We start from the raw sequence: 8,912 nt of genomic DNA, 5'->3' as shown, positions 1-8,912 counted from the left end.
CGAGCTGACTGAATGTCATCAGACTTGAAAACAGAGAAAATGAGACTTGGGAAAATACAGGAATTTTGAAAAATTGCAGGCAGGATAAAAAATGAAGCTGGAAATTCGAGATCCAGAAGAACGAAATGATGGAAAATCACCTGGAGTTTTGAATAAAAGTAGAGAATTTGAGAAAATCGTTCAGGGTTTTGAGAAAATGAAATATTTTATAAAAGATGAAAAATGAGGTGTTTTAGAAAATTGTCTAGTATTTTAGAAAAATTGAGAAAAATATGGAAAAATAAGATGGAAAATGAATACAATACATTCAACCACAAACAATTATGCACATACAGCATTCCCTAAGAAGCTGACTCTAAATGTATCAATTTTTGAAAGAGTTGTAGGACTCTAATCCTGACTCTAAGCTTAAATCAGCTATGTACAATCATGCTATGCCGATATACTCGAGCCGAAACCCGAAGTACGTGGCATAAAAGTTTATCTCTGATTTTAGGCTTGTGTTTTCCCAACATCCTTGAGCGTCTGTCGATAGACGTTGGACTATGGCTCTTGATACATGGCATGGCGGCGTTAGCCTAAATAAGTGGCTCAGTTGTGAGGCTTTGTCCCGAACTATGGTTCTAGAAGAAAGCCCAACAACGTGAAGATCGGGTAGACATAGGTGGGGTGGTTTTTGAAACATGAGTACATGCAAGAAAATCAAAAGGCTTTAAAACCTAGAGAGATAGAGATTTTTGAAAATTCTGAAGAAGCAACCATATTTCTCAAGCAAATCCTAGATTAAGGAGTGTTGTATTTCAGACCTAGGTCTAAGTGAGCATGAGTAATTCTCCTCAATTGGTCTTGCCAAACCATGCCTAGTCTACATGCAATCCATGTCAGTTGGGTTTAAGTCAGGTTCGTGTTAGGGGTATGCCAACCCGCCAACCTCACTGATCCGTTTAATAAACGGGTTAGGCTGGCGGGTCAACCTGCCAACCCGACCCGCCAACCCGTTTACCCGACCCAACCCATTTACCAGACCCAACCCATTTATTAAACGGGTTGGCGGGTCGTGTCGGGTTACCCGTTTAATAAACGGGTCGGGTTCGTGTTTGCCACAACCGACCCGTTTAATAAACGGGTCGGGTTCAGGTTGAGGTATGCTGACCTGCCAACCGGTCGGGTCGACCCGCCAACCCAACCTGATTTCCACCCCTACTTCCACCTAAAGCCTGTGCGCATCGCTGGTTGAGCACCTGCGTGTGCAACTGAAGTAGACTTGATTGTGCCTGCGTGCACAACACCTCTAAGGTAGGCAGTAGCGATCCTTGACAAGGGACCTATCATATGCAGCCTCACCCATATCATTTATATCAAAATGAGATGAAAGAAAATCTTTCATCTCATATAAAAGACTCAAATTCTTAGTTGCAAGAAGAATATCATCAACATACAAAACCATAATTATGAAATTACTCTCACTAGCCTTAAGGTATATGCAATGATTAATAATGTTTTCACTGAACCCAAAGTTCAAAAGTACCTGGTTAAACTTTTTATACCACTCGTGGAAAGCTTGTTTAAGTTTGTAGATTGATTTCTTCAATTTGCAAGGTAAATTATTTGAGTCATCTACACTGAATCCAGGAAGTTGTTGCATATATACCTCATTTTTCATATCCTTATTCAGAAAAGTCATTTTCACATCCATTTGATATAGCTCTAAATCAAAATGAGCTACAAGGGCCATACTTATTTTCAATGATTTCTTATTATAATCAATGCCCTCAATTTGTGTGAATCTATTTGCAATGAGCATAGCCGTGTACCTCTCCACTCATCCTTTAGAGTTTGTTTTGGTCTTAAAGACTGTGATCATCGCAAAATTTTTCCTCTCGAAATGTTCTCTCTCTTCCTTCTCTTTTCCTTTCCAACCTCTTATTTTCCTCCTTTTTGAAGGGAGAAAAGATAAAAGAACGGAAAGAAAGAGAGAAGAGAAGAGGAACTCTTTTGCGGGTCTCACTTGACCTTAATTTTAAAAATATTTGAAATAACTCGCCTCCGTTTTTGAAATATTTGCGGGAAAACTGGGAGATGGGATCCGCTCGTCGGTACAAGGTTCGACCGTTCCTGGCGCCTTTACCAGGGGTAATCAAACCAAGGGTCGAATTAATGCCTTTTGCTTTGCTAAGAAATTATCTAAGTATTTATCCTAAGTCTAAAATGCACAATGAATCATGCTTGTGCAAGTGCAAAGATGTATGCTCCTTTTGAAAAATGTTTTGAAGAAATCCCAAGTGAATCTGATAAAGTGAAGAAATGTTTTCTAACTTAGAACTTAAGATTAAAGTTCTAAGTTTTTAGAATAATCAGGAGCTTTGGGAAAATAAATCTGGAATTTGGAAATTGATCTTGAAATCTGGAATGAAATGGAATTGGTTTTAAGAATTGGAATTTAAAGTGAAATTTGGATTTGGAATTTTGAATGGAATTGGATTCAAGATTTGGGATCCAAGATGATATTTGGATCCGAAATCTGAGATCCAAGATAGGGTGGGACTCTGGATCCCAAGATGGAATTGGATCTGAAGTCTGAGATCCAATGTAGGATTGGGTTCTGGATCCTAGAATGAATTTGGATCTAAAGTCTGAGATCCAATGTAGAATTGGTTTTTGGATCCTAAGAATTGGAATTTGGATCTGAATATGAGATCCAATGGTAGAATGAGGATTTGGATTCTAAAAGAAATTTGGACCTATGATTGGAGATCCAAAGTGGAATAAGGATTTGGATCCTAAATGGAATTTGGATCTGTGATGGGAGATCCAAAATGGGATAAGGAGTTGGATCCTAAGAATTTGGAATTTGGATCTGAATCTAAGATCCAAAGCAGAGTTGGATTCTGGATCCTAAGAATTGGAATTTGGTTCTGAATCTGAGATCCAAAGCAGAGTTGGATTCTGGATCCTAAGAATTGGATGTTGGATCTGAATCTGAGATCCAATGGAATGAGGATCTGTATCCTAAATGGAATTTGGATTTGTAACTGGAGATCCAAATGGAATAAGGATTTGGATCCTAAATGGAATTTTGGATCTGTAATTGGAGATCCAAAGTGGAATGGAGTTTTATACTTGGAAATCTGGATCCAAGTTGAGACTAGGATTTGATTTTGGATTTGGTTTATGAAAAATCCAAATAGGACCTTTAAAGATGGATCTGGGTTTTTAGAAACCCAAAATTTAAGTTTTGAGATTTAAATCCAAACCTTGATTGAAGATAAAGGAGATGAGGTTGACCCTTTTAAAATCAGAAGATAACTTCAAAGTTAAATTGAACTTTGAATTTGAATTTTTGAATTGATTTTGGAAATAAAATGATTTTGGAATTTCAAAGTCGAATTTGGCTTTGAAATTGAATTTTTTTGAATATTGAAATGAGATAGAATTGGATTTGAATAAGATTTGATCTGAGAAATGAAGAGGGATAATCACTTGGAATTTTGAAAAGGAATTTTTTGAAAATATGATGCGATTCTATCCTATATGATGAATGAATTTGAATAAGTTTGAAATTGGATTTGAAAAGCTATCTCATTCTTTAAATGAATTAAAATAAGATTGAAAATATAATACATCCTTGACTATGGTCATTGAATATATTATATGATAATCTATATTTAAATTCAAAAGAAGAATAAAACACATTTTTAGTGCTTTTATAAAATTTAAAATGAAATCAACCCTCAATATACCCTGACTATGGCCATTGGTATATATTTTGAGTTAATCCTAAGTTAAATTCTGATAAAAGAAAAAAATATTTTGAGAAAATATGATGGATTTTGAAAATGAATCCAGTGTGAATCCAATGTTATTTCGTAAAAGATAAGAATTCTAAGTTTTGTTCACACCCCGACTATGGCCGTTGATGTAAATCGTCAACTTAGAATTAACTTACCTCTTACGAAATGGTGCACGTGCCATTCGTGTTTCACCATTGTGGGGATTTTGAGAAATAAAGGAAAATGCATGGAATAAACCATTCATGGTATTTTATAATGCTCACTCATTCTACCTAAAGCAAGAAATGTAAATTCTTATTCCAACCTAACTATTACAATGGATAAAATCAAATGTACAACCCCAAATAATGATGTCTTTTACATGTTTCCTGTAAAACAACCGGGTTAGTACAAAAAGGGAAAATCATATATATATGGAAATCAAATGATGAAAATATATGCAAGATAAAAGGGATGGAAAAGATATCTATATACTTACATACATATATATATACATACAGGTATTGGTGTATTCACATAGATGTGTATATCTATGTATAGACATATATACATATATATACATATAGGGGTACATTTAATGGAGAGATGTGCTGAGGGACAAATTATGTCCAGGTTGCTGCCAGCAACCCCTTTTGGTAATGGAGGCAATTTGTGATAAATAATAAAAAAAATGAGGTACATAGTGTTTGGGAAATGTGAATTTCTAGGTGCAGCAGTGAAGGTGTTTATTTCAGCTGGTGACCACAGCTGGTGGAAGAATGTGGATGTTGGATCAAGGATAAACGTGGATGCACAGAAATTCTGTGTGGCAGGGGAGGCTGCGAATTATTTTGGCAAAGGTAGCAATAGGAATTGCATGTAGTGGCTGTGGGGCTAGCTACAAGGTGTAGGTAGGTACTGTGTGTTTATAGGATGCTACTGTGCTGTTGGTGCAAAAGGTAAAGAGTATGGCAGAGGCTAATATGTAATACATCTACAGACATATATGAAAAAAAAAGGGGGGGGGGGGGGAATAGCACAACATTATATGCTGGTGAAAGCAGTGAGCGGCAACACATTGCAGCGGTGTAGGAGATGATGATGGTTGATTAATAACGAGATGGAAGTTGGAAGTGCTGTGTACTAAACATATAACACGTGAGATTGTGAATGGCTAATGTGTCACGACAAGGGCAACACAGGGGTTCAGAAAGTGAATGTCTGAATTTCAGCGGGATGAAGGTGATGGGGAAAATTGCAACAGGTAACTTCAGCAATGAATAGCTAATGCTGAACTGTTAACAATTACGGTATGGCGAGTGTAGAATGAAAGATGCTATGAGGTGATGAGAAGAGCGCATAAAATAGAAAGCACATCACTATGTTGGGGCTGCTGCCACAGCGGGTGGATGCTGCAAACAGGTGCTTCGCTGCTGAGAGAAAAAGTCATGGGATGATGACACCACAACACCTACACAGTTCCGGCAAGTGGCTGTTAAGCAGTCTTGCAGCAGAGTATTGCTTGGCCTACAGGTGTTAATGATGGCCTCACCAAAAGAGAGATCAAATATTTGAAAACAGCTATGTAGATTGACTACAGCTGTTGATTACTTAACTTGAGCCCAAGGTTCTACTGAAGTTCCGGGGGATGAAGAAGATGGCTTCGTATTTACCCCGGAGAGCTCCTCCTTTTTGTTGAATGAAGAGGCAAGTAGATTGAAGAAGGGAAGCGCGAGAAACTTCAGTTGATCGACGGATGGTGTTTCCCTATAGTCGATGTGAAAATGGATATCTGGAGAGGAAAACGGACGGATGCCGAAGGGAGGGGGATTGCTACGTGAAAATTTGATCAAAAAAAGAATGGATCCCCGATCGTTGGGGAAGTTCTCTTCTTAAAGAAGAGACGGAAGGTTCGAGTGAAGAATTCGTTGAAAATGGAAGGTGAGGATCAAAGGATTTGTTTTAGATCTGCGATGGAGAGAAGAGGAAAGAGGAGTGCGGGAGGAGTTTGTTGTGGATTTTCTCCTTTTCCAAAAAGAAGACTCCTTTTAAGAATTTTTTGTAAGATGGCTTTTCAAATGAGGTTTTTAGCAAAAACAATTTTAAGAAGCTCAAAGTTATTCATTTTTTGCGTAGCTTTTCTCAATTTTTGATTTTTTTATGTTATTTTTCCATTTTTTGTATTTTTAGAATAAAATCCTAAAGCTTTACAAGAAATCAAAGATTGAAACTAATTTTTTGATGTTTTTGTAAAATGTTTACAACAGGAGTTTTTCTGAGAATTTTAGAAACTATTTTGAGACAATTTCTTCAAAAATGGGTTTATGTCCGAATTTTTGAGAAATAATCGAGGTTTATAACTTCGGACTGAGAAATATAGGGTCGAGGGTCCAACAGAGTGCCGGATGAGCTGCCCGAGCCTTTCAAACTCATTTTTTGGTATTTTTGTGATTTTATTTTGGAAATCGGACAACGGGGCTCAGATTTGGATTTAAAATACTGAGTTCAGACCCGGAGCTGAATTTGAATATATTAATGCGGAATTTAATCCAGAAATTTGAAGAAATAACTTGATTTTCTCAGAAAAAGGGGCTAGGGGCAAAAGGGTCATTTTTACAAGACTTTGAAAATTTTGGGGTGTTCACAAAGACCCACTTACAGCTAACAGGTTGAGGTCGAAGATCTCATACTTGGTTCTTTGCCATAGAGTCAAGCTTTTCTTTCATGATATTGATTTAGTGTGTCGACCTTTCACTTTCAATAGCATCTGCAAAGGTTAAGAGATCAATATCAATATTTATGAAATCATTGAGCTCTTATAAATGCATCATATAGTTTGGATGAATAGCAGATTTTTTAGTCTTCGTGAACCTTCATATAGATGATTTAAATTGAACATCTACATCATGTTGTTGTATATCCTCATTAACAACTTATTATACTTGGGATTGATGTTCATTGATCAAATTTTTTCTAGCATCATCCAAAAAGACAATGATTGAGAAAATAAAACATTTTTTCTTCGTAGGTATGAAAACTGAATCCTGAAATTTCTTAAATTCAAAACTTTGAGATGCATCCATAGCTAGGTATAAGGGTAGACTTGTTCCAAAAGGATATAGTTAATGAGAGGAGTATTTTGAGACCTTCAACATTGTGGTAAAACCAACTATCATTAAGGTTGTTCTTACCATTGTTGTACTCCCTATTAGACTGTGGGGACCTCAAGGGTTTTACCCAAAAAAAAAATATTATATTAAGCAAGTTAAGCATACTCGGTTTAGTTTTTGCAGTATTAAGCAATGATGAACGAGCAAAATTAGCATTAGTTGCTTTGTATCTTAGTAGTTGCATTGGTGACTTCGTGTAACGTGTAAAAAGCAAAGTAAAAGAGTTGTTTCTGTGATGAATGTTATAAGTGGTCCGTGAAAAACACAACTTTAGGTGGCACTAAGGAATCATAGCAATTATTTTGCCACATAGCTTACTTGTTTAGTCAATATTTTTTCTATTTATATCTAACACCCATTAAAGTTTTTTTTCAAAAGGCAAGCTGAGATTAGGCATAGGGATTGGATTATGGGCCTTCAGCTTGACACAGGACCCCGCCACCCATTAAAGTTGAAGTTAAGGTAGTGTAGCACAAGTTCAATCCTACCTTTCATAAGAATTTAGAGAACCAAACACAAACTTTTAAGGTTTCTTGTCCACCCTTGTCCTCCTCCTCAAAACATTATCTTAGATATGTTTTTTGGCAAATTTGACCATATAGATGTGATCTTCATGGTTGAAAACATATGATTAAACTCTTGGATCAAACTTTTTTGATGTGTAGATAGGATTTTACAAGGATCCAAAAACAACGGTTCTAAAATTTTTGAAATTTTTTATGATAAAATCTTAGCTACATATAAAAAAAACTTTGATCCAGGAGTCTCTCCAATGTTTTCAACCACAAAAATCACATCTATATGGTTGGATATGTCAAAAACATATCTAACATACATATTTTGAAAGGAAGGATAATGGGTGGACCATTTAGTGGATGGACCGTCTCCCTTCTCTCTAATGTCATTTATTTCTCTTTGAGTTATATTAACTTGGTTATGTGCTTTTTATGTATGCAACACTCAAGACAAAAGAGAGAGAACCTTCATTATGTGAATATTAGGAGAACAAAAGAAAAATGTTCAATGTGAATGAAAGTTTTTTTTTTACTTTGTTAACGTATAATCAGGATTTTTTTTTTGAAAAATCTAAATGAGACATAAGCATTGAGGCATAACAAGGCATAAGATTCAACATGTGTCAAGGCAAAAATTAAAAACATAAAATCTAAAAATAATACTTCACCAACTATAAAATAATTAAATAACAAAATTTGTAAATTAAATAAAGTATGACACAATTTCGATCCCATAGAGAAAAATTGCATTTCTTCAGTATAATATTTAAAGTTTTCATTTTATTTTATTTTTTGCGAAATGTTGACATGAACCCAATGTCTCTAAAAAAAGTTCAAACTTCATAACATGATCAGTCTTCAGTAAATAGGAAAAAGAAAGGAGACTGAAAGTTCTACATATTGTGCTAGAATATATATATATATATATATATATATATATATATATATATATATATATATATATATATATATATATATATATATATATATATATATATATGATCGAGCTGGGGTTATGCAGATCTCAACCTGGGTCCCCAACAATTACTTGAAATCAGATAACAAAATGATCGTCACATTATTCTATGGTGGGGTAACTGCATTTTCCATTTTTTGTCCATACCCAACCAGCTCAGTTGGGCTAGACTCTTGGGCATATATTTAAGATAGTTAAGGGTAAACTTCCTACCCTTGTGGGTAAGGAACTTCTTGGTAGAAAATTATAATATTTTTATTTTTTTCAGTTGTTTTGCACATCTGGATGTGATCTATGTATTAAGTTTAGTAGAAACTGACCTTTAGATCATGATTTACAAGCATTGAAAAATCAACGGTCTACAATGTACCAAAATTTTAAAACTAAAAAAACATATTTTTACATAAAAAAAAAACTATGATTCAAGGGTCAATACCTACTATATATATTTTGACCATGCTGAACCCCGATGAGTTTTAAC

Source organism: Nuphar pumila, chromosome 12 (assembly GCF_984573655.1).
Source record: "Nuphar pumila chromosome 12, dmNupPumi1.hap1.1, whole genome shotgun sequence".
In the NCBI taxonomy this organism is placed as follows: domain Eukaryota; kingdom Viridiplantae; phylum Streptophyta; class Magnoliopsida; order Nymphaeales; family Nymphaeaceae; genus Nuphar; species Nuphar pumila.
This window is presented reverse-complemented; position numbering follows the sequence as displayed.